This window comes from Andrena cerasifolii, chromosome 14 (assembly GCF_050908995.1).
Source record: "Andrena cerasifolii isolate SP2316 chromosome 14, iyAndCera1_principal, whole genome shotgun sequence".
Lineage (NCBI taxonomy): Eukaryota > Metazoa > Arthropoda > Insecta > Hymenoptera > Andrenidae > Andrena > Andrena cerasifolii.
Genome location: NC_135131.1, coordinates 11,066,061 through 11,075,384, shown reverse-complemented (window position 1 = coordinate 11,075,384; position 9,324 = coordinate 11,066,061).

The window sequence follows — 9,324 nt, the reverse complement described above, 5'->3', positions numbered from 1 at the left end:
GCCGACTGAAGCGTCGTCCCCGGCGTCCACCAGAATGTTACCGCTTGCCTAATAACGGCGGCGAGGAGAGCGGGCTGCTGCGCGTTGCCACGGCCCGCGACGACGAGGAGGCCGCGCGAAAGACAGGGAAAGACCGAGAGGGGAATGCACGCAGGATCGAGCGAGAGCGTGCCTGGGATCGAGCGGGGAGCAGATTCGGTGGGAGCGAGAGCGGTATCGGTGCGTGGAACAGCGGGGCGAGAGGAGGTAGCTTCTGGGTGGGGGGGTGAAGTAGGATCAGGGGGTGGACGGGAAGGGTGGGTCGTAACGCCCAGCGGCGTGTGCGACGGACGTGAAGGGGCTGCGAGCGAAGAGGAAAACGACGGGAAAAACGGGAGCGGCGGAGGGTGGCGAAGGGCGAGGTATAAGTGGAGAAAGCGGGTGGCTACAGGGCGGCGGCGAGGGATGGTCAATGGGGAAAACGAAGATCGGGATGTGCGGGAGGGTTGGGGGAGGAAAAGGGAGAAATGAATAAAATTGAACGACGGAGAGGGTGTTCGATCGTGGAGGTTAGAGAGAGAGAGGCTTGGAAAGGTGGGGCTTGTTGACGGTGAAGGAGCGGGATGAAAAGTTGGGGAGGAAACAGGGCAGCGTCGAGGGTGGTGAGGCATGGGTTGGTGCACGTAAGGTATGGTGACTCGCGAATTCGTCGCTGAAGGACTGTGCCGCGTTTTCCTTGCAGAGGATTGAGCGTGGGACTGTGCTTTCGGTGGTACAGCTGGGGGAACTGGACGACAGGTGGATGTGGGGATTGGAGGTAGCTGGGGTGGAAAGTTATGGGGCAGATTCCTCGATTACTGTAGGAGTTTCTTTGTCCGAACTTGTAGGGACTTGGGTAAGATAATTTTGGGGTATTTTAACGCGTTACTTGGCACCGAACTTTTTAAATTTCAGGCAAGATTATTCAATTCTTTTGAGATTCCAGGTCGTTTATTCTGACTGAGGTAGGGTAAACCAACCAGTAATTGACCGCATACCAGTGAATGACCGTTAGGCAAAGAAATGTAAATTATAAATATAAAAATTATTGTATGTTTATAAATGGAGTGTAGTTGCACTCTTAATATCCCATATTTTTAGTTAGCAGGCAGTAAATACGTAATGTCGAAAATTATATATTGTGCTATAAATATTCATTGTTTTAAACTTTCTGTCGGTCATTTTTTGGTATTGAAAACAGAAGCGTTCTGCCAGTAAATGACCGACTGGTCAAATATTGGCAGGTTAGAAATTCATTACAACCAGTAAATGACTGTGAAGTCTGATGGGCCTGCAAACACGTTTTTAAGGTTGTACATTTATAAAATATAATTTACAGTTAGTAAAAAAAATATTTGGACGCTTTTTAAAATCGCATAACTTTTTTAGAATTGGTCCAAACGACATGAGTTTTTTTTGAGAAGCTAGAAGGATTAGTTTGCTAAGTGACGTGTTTCGTTTTGAAAAAAAAATGCAATTGGTCTGCATTTACTGGGCTTCTACGCGTTTTGCATTTTATAATTGATTTTTATAAATTACGATAAGAATAAGTTATTATCTTTATAGAAATTTTAAGAGCAGTAAATTTAAATGCAATTTCAACAGTTGGTTTGTTGTTATACATAAATATATTCAAGTATTAATCTCAAAGGTCCATAAATTCAACAATTCGGTGATTCACTGGTCGGTTTACCCTACTTTCGCTTGAAACAATTCTTGAAGATGCGAACAAGAAATATAATCTTCCTATTCAGAAATATAATCTTCTGTACGTGCGCCTTCGTTTCTGTCACGTTCCGTTAATTCCTTGCGACAGTGATGTCTTCACACTTTTTCCAATCGAATTACCGTCCCGTGTTTCATTTCTCAAGACCATTACCGACGGGAGGATACACCCTGTGCTCTGCCCATATATCGAATTCTCCGTTGAGCATTTCTCAGAAAATCGCGTTTCCACTGCACGATGTTGTAGGCGGTATTCTATTCGGCTAACAGAACTCCGTGACAGTAGAACTACCGAATAAATGGCTGCTAGATTAATGAAACATTCAGACAGCATACGCCTCGAATAACAGATGTACAGATAATAAATCGTTAGAACACCAGAACATCCCAAGAATCCTCTGATAATAGATCACTGAGGACAGTAGGACATTCGAATAACAGAAAATCCCAGCAAAACTAGTCCTATTGTAGTTACCTCTTGGAACATATACAATAAAACCCCTGAATCGACGTACAGCGCACTAGCAAGAAAAAGGGAATAACATCGAACAAGGGCGCAGAACGCTAGTTTCCTGCTGGAGTCGCGAAGAAGGAATAAGGTGTAAAGGGGAGTGGGGCGAATAAAGGTCGATGGGTGGAAAGGAAACAGTGGATCGTCGGGCTGAAACGGAAAGCTGGGAGTAAAAGTGAGGAGGGATACTGGATAGGGGTAGTAAGCTGACGCCAACGGAGGTGCGGGAGAAGGACAGTTCGGTGACTGTGAACGAGGCAGGCCACTACAGAGGGCGGGAATGTAGAAGGGGGTTGGAAGGGCAAGGAAAGCGGATATAAGGTGAAAAGGCCGAGGGTGGGAGCGAGACAGATCGATCGCGAGAGGAAGAAGAAGCGAAAGGACGAACGGAGTGCGTCCAGGGGGGTGCGGTGGAGGAGCCATGGGCCAGGGTGTAAATAAAGGGCGACAGAGACGGACGAATTACGGTGGAAAAGCGGCCTGACGAAGGGGAAACTGCGGAGGAAGCGACGTTGGACTAACAACGCGACTGTGGGAGAAAAAAATATGGAGATAAATGTCTACCCTGGGCGCGGTAGAAGGGAACTGGGGTGGACGCGGTTGCAGATAGGGCTAAAAATGTAAAAACTGGCTCGTATCGCGGGGGGCACGTACGACGAGGGTAAATAAAGTAAAAGGAGAGACGTAACATGAAAAATTGCTATGGTAGAAATAGAGAGGACAATACATAGAAGTACGACCGAGGACGGAAGGTATGCGCGCGTGTAGGCACGTTTGTCACTAGGCGGGCTGCCTAAAGTCGTATTCCCACTTGCGCAACCCGTACTGCAGAACACGTTTGAATTTCAATTCGTGGAAGTTAATACGTTTCAACGTTAGGGTGTTATATCAGAGAGTTAGGTTTATTTCATTCCACGCGTTGTGCATGTGGGATCGCGGCTTAAGACTCGAATTCGAAATATCCTCCTACATTGTCCCACTACCAAAGAAGCCTTCATTTCGACCACTTACAAATGCAGAAATCGACTTTACTATTTTAAATATCTTACGTCACGCATTGCGCACGTGGGAACCCGGCTTTGTGCCATTCACCCTCCACATTCAGCAAATCGTGAGAGATAACGGAGACCTGGGGGACATCAAATAATAAAAGAAACTGATGATCAAGAAAGTCCAGGGAAGAGGAGGAAAGACGGAAGTGGAAGAAAGAGTCAAAAGACGGGGGCAGAGAAGAAACGACGTCGAGTAGAAAAACGTAGCACGACGTCGAGCAGTCTTCATCTTCGTTCTCAGCAGCGAGGAGCGTTCGGGGTGGCCAACGGAAGGGGGAGGGGCAGGAGCAAGAACAATATCGAAGAGGAGGAGGAGTCAATGTCACCTTTTAGATCGTCTCGACGACTATGGATTTTCCTAACGTTAGCCACGCAACCATGGGTGGCACTTTTTAAACGAAGCGTCGGCGCTGCCAACTGGCGGTCTGTTGCGCGCAACGTCAAACGTGGAAAATCACACCGACAGCAATTTAGCCGCAGCCAACTCACCCCTCCTCCTCCTCTTTCGAATCCAGAAAATTTTCGCGGGAAGTCTTCCTTTTCCTCCCCGTGTCTCCTTTCCGCAAAAGTTTCACGACTCCACGGATTTCCACTCTCCTCTCTGCGCGCGTCGCAGTTTCCCGCTCCCTCTCCTGGAGTGTCAGCGAGGATTCGAACAGCTTGCGACGGATACCTTTGCGATTCCACCGTGAAACCGGAGCATTAGAAATTTTAGGAGCGCGATTAAAGGGATACCCTGAGTTTCTCTTGCTCGACGGATGAAATTCAGAAGTCAACGTTGGATAACTTAACAATTACGTGCAAACGATATCGTACCGATCCATTCGACTGAAAAGATAGTCGATGTACTAGTCACTCTATCTCACTTTGAATATTGATGGTCATTAATCGTCGATCAAACTTAATCAACAGTTTGAATATTCACGAACGAATTGCTATGCAGTATTTAGGATAATGGCTGCAAACGAGTTGCTGCAGTCCACAACTTTCATTTCCAGAAATATATAACGAGCAATTTTGATAGAATAGGGAAATGGAAAAGTTCACAGTGCATCGACGTATAATATTCCCACATTTTATAAACTTTAATAGTTCACAGGAGAATGAGTAAATATTGCAGAGACTGAATTGTTAGGTGGAACGCTGAGAGTTTATCGATCGATGCACAGACGGTTGACGATTTCCAGATTTTCCAGATTTTCCAAACATCCGCATCGGAATCCAGTTGGTCCGTCGGTTTCGAATGCTCGCTTTTGAGCAGCTTTGTGGAATCCGATCAGGAATTCTTATTAGGATGGTTCACGGGGTATGGAACAGAAACGGATATGATAAATCTCGCTATTGAAGGAGGGGGGAAGCGATACCAGATCGTGTTGAACTTTCCTGGCATCTGTATCCGATCTTTGGTCGCGCTTTCATCGTCGCGAACCCTCGGGGCCTCCTAGATCCACCGGCACGGGAACAGTTCCACCCTGAGAAGCCTGTTCGTGATGTCGTTTCAATCTGCGTTCGATTGAACGATATCTCTCCGATTGTTTTCAGATTAAAATATCCTTCTGCTGTCGATATTGTACGTTGTGCGGTGAAAGCGACACTGGAGAAGTGGAAGAACAGCTGAAAAGCAGTATCTGCACCGTTTGTGCAGAAATAAGTCAGTTTAATAATTCGAGCTTCGAAGAAGTCATTTAGACTGATAATTTCTATGTTTAATTTTAATTTCGAGAATAATTAGGAAAATTGTTATAAAAAAATTCTACCAAAGCTTTTCCAGAAGCGATGGAAGTCCAACAGCGATTACTTTCCAAATTCTAATCATCATTCCTTTAACGCAAGTGGAAGTAAGCTCTAAATAATTCTTATTTTCATCTCCCCACCCCTATTACGGACTTCCTCAGCAGTTTCATGGCGATCAGCTTGAGAAACGCGCCGCGTAGTTTGATCTCTTGGCATTGTTGTTTTACGGAGCCCGTTTCCTTTGGCACGTTGCCCTCGGAGGATGAGCGTGGCAGAAACTTTATTACGTCGTGCGACGCATTCTGCGGAAGATTTCCTTTCTTCCCATTCTTCGCCGGAGCAAAATGAAGGAATCGATACGTGGACACTCGCGAGAATGTCGTTGATGATGGAAGCCATCTGGCGTCAGACACAGGGAGCGTCTTCGCGCGAACTCTGTACCATCCACGCCAGTACCATCTTTTCCCAAATTACCCTGCTATCCATCGATTCACTTTCATTAGCGCCAAGTGGCTCATCAGCCGCATCAAGATCACATTAAGTTTCTCGGAATGCGCCTAGGGAAACAGATTTCGTCGCCAACTAGCGCGCCGCCCTTCTTATCTGAATAATTAACCCTCGGGATCGTTTTATCGCGTCCTCCGATCTCTCAGAAGCCAGTTTACCGCGAACTTGTGAATTATAGCAGCACCTTGCTCGACGTACCACCGAATACAGTTATTCAACCTGATTTTGGGAAACGTCAAACGAGATAAATAGCCACTTTGAGGCAGAAGTAGCGGGGGTGGTAAGACTGGGTTCGTAAGGGCGCATCGAATGTATAATTCAGACACGTGTATCGATTTACGAGTGTATCCTGAACCTGGGGGGGGGGGGGGATAAATACGCTAGCGGAATCTGACACGTACGGCCAGAGAGTATCGCTAGCAAGTTTCTCGATTAGCGTCCACCTGCTCAGGGCTAGGCGATCAGAGTCGTGACTGTAACCTTTGCGTTTCGTCTTCATACTCGTCTAATTTAATCCTGTACGAGTCAATTAAGGGGTTTGAGCACGGCGAGGATTCCTCCAGTCATAATTCCATCCGGGAATCTCCGCGAAACTTAATAGAACCCTGTGGTTTATTCGAGTCGTTGAAGCGACGTAAGAAAATACACAAATTTATTTTCCTAAATTTGTATCTTTCTTCCTCTTTTTTTTTCTTTTTAAATGTGATACGGTTTTTAGGGAGTCTTTAAACTATTTAATTTTGGCGATATGTAAATTGTTGCAATTTAATGTGGCGTCTGAGTTCTTTGGGGTGCGTAGGGGTACGCGAAACTTGGTGGCAAGACTTATTCAAAATTCATGCATTTTATGAAGTTTGAAAGTGAAACGCATCCTGCACGGTGGTTTGTTCTACATTCAAGCGCGTGCAGGACGAGCGTGTGGCCACCCCGTGTCCGTGTAATCAAATTTTGACGCCTAATTTGTGAGTTAAATGCACAGGAAGCTCTTCTTGGTTCCGGGGTAATTAATGTATTATAATGAGATTAAATCTGTCACGCTATTCATGCCGGTAGTACGTATGGGCCGTTCGTGGACGTACGTACGTGTTACCTCCATATCGAGTGATTAATAGCGCAATTATTTAACTCTTTCTGTGCATAAAGAATGGTGCAAAAAGTTTATAAAGACGCGTGGGGACCGTAGCTTCATTAATACGAGAGGGTAAACCATTTTCCCTTAGTATCTTACGAAACAAAGTAAACAAAGTTGCAAGACAATCAACTGGTCGTCGTTAATTAGCCATTCCGTAGTCGCAGCCCTACATAATTGCAAGTCGCTGAGACACTAAGTGCTGGAGCTGTGGAGCACGAGATCGAAAATGTAAAATGCAGTGGAAAGCTTTTACAAATGTGCCGGTGATTATGAAAGTGATGTAAGTCGTGTATTTCTTCTTTCGAGATATTCAGATTAGACCGTTGCGTTTGGGCGTGTTAAAAAATATTTTTCGTTGTAGAATTTTATGAGTAACTTTTACGAAAATGTGTTTTTTAAACCTTTGAATGCCTCCCAATTTCCAAAAGCGTTCAAACGTAGGTTTTCGATCTTCGCAACTTAACAATTTTTTATTTAAGAATTTTTATTTTTCAATACTTTGCCACTAACAATTTTACATTTTTGGTAATGTATTCTTTACCATTACTTCTCCTAATTTTTCTCATATTTTCAGCAGAATTAAGTATATTTCGCGTTTTCGTTCTCTTTGTCTTTTCTTACTCCACATCTAAGGTTAATAGGTACATTACAAAAATATATGTAAATATTTCCTTTCTGACAAATTATTTACACAGAACAAATGACTTACACCTTACTTGACGGGAATTTTGCAAAAATTCTCACATAATATTGAAATATAAATCAAAATAACATAAAATAAGAGAAATCTCAAATTTGGGTTATTTTTTACGTAGGTACACCATTTTCATTTTTTAGGGAAACTTGCTTTCGACTTTTCCTCCACTTCTGCTCAATTTTCCCTCCACTACTACCCAACCCATTTCACCGTTTCTGCATCAGAAAAATTATCCTTTCAAATGCCACATCATAAGCGCGAGGGGAGCTCAACAAGTTCGCGCTAACAGACCCACCGAAGAGACATTATGAAACCACAACGCCCATCGCTCGACGAGATCAATTACAGGGGCGCAATTACACGGGACACCCTCCCAGTGGTGGATTCATCAAGTCCAGTGTCTGAGCGTCGGGGACAGGACGGGTGAAAAACGTTTCGCCCGCAACTTCTTCAATTATCGTTCATCCCGACGCCGTTAGAATAGGCCAAGTGCATAACCCCTGCTCGTGATGCCGCGTATAATTCAATTTTTTTCGCGTGCCGGTTATCCAGCCCCAGCGGTGTCGAGAATATGAAGGGAGCGCGTGGCTCTCTGGCCACATGCAATAGAAACGCTCGTTTCGAAACTTCTCCGTGAGATTTATTGCGCGTTTGATCGCCCCTCAAGTTCGAGGCACTAAGCCACAACTGGTTTCTCCTTTTTTTCTCTTTTATCGCCTCATAGGAAGTTTTGGGAGGAAGTTGCAGCTTCCATGGACTCGTGGACGAGTACTTAAGAATTTTTATTGCGCGGCACTGGTGCCAGAGTTCCATTGCGAGGGAAATGTTCCTGTGAGAGAAGATTGGGATGTGTAGTGGAGATAGAGGGAGTTTTTGTTTTTGGATATTGAGGATTTAAATTGTTTATTCGGTTTGTTGGTCTCGATAATGCGAGTCGTTGGTGTGCTTGAATGTAATGGAGATTCGCGTGTTGCATTGTAAGTAGGAGGGAAAAAGTAGAGGAAGTAACTGTAGTGGAATAGTTAAATAAGAAGCGGTGAGTTTACGCATTGAAAGTGGCCGCCAGAGAGGCTAGAGATTTAGTTGTCCTTCGAGGATCTCTAGGAGCAGTGGGGAATAATTGTTACTCTGCGGACCACAGTAATCTATTCTCTAACTACATTAGGGGTAGGAAAGCTTGACAGCTATGGGAGCCTCTTCCAGAGCCTTAAATCTCTCTACCCTCATTTACATGTGCCCTAGAAAAGAAATGGTGATATCTGTAAGCTTCAATTCTTCCATCTGAATTAGTTTTATGAAAGAATATTTAAAATAATGCGGCTTTTAAGGGATACAGTAGTGGATAGGTTATATGATTGACTCGTATCACTTAAATGTAAGGAGAAGGCTAGGAAAGCACAGAAGGTCTCAAAATTATAAGACAACCTTAAATATATTATGTCGAAATTCAGAATATGTAGGAAGTGTATAACAAGGAATAAAAACCTTTGTAACAAGTGTGCCAAATTTTTTGTACAAAATGTTGTTCTCCAGATGGCTTTTAAAATGGAAATGAAATTAGACAAAGATAAAAACAGATGTATTTATTCATGGAGCAAACGTAATGTTACTTTTTAAATTGTACTTGGTCATAAATTATTCGTACCTGTAAAGGAAAGCTTGTGCCTGAATCACGGCCACTTTGGACTGCTTAGCCGACAGTTTTTGTGTATTCGTCGAGCAAGGTCGAACGTAGCTTTTGGAGTGACGACCTTCCTCGCTTAATATTTCTGATTAACCCAAGGAATTATCATCACGCGTATCGTGTGCGTTTAATTGTAATATCGAATGATTCTAATACCTAGTATTCTGATGTCTAATATTCTTAGATCTAATTTTCCAATTTCAATATTCTGATATCTAATATTGTGGTATCTAATATTCTAACATCTAATATTGTGGTACCTAA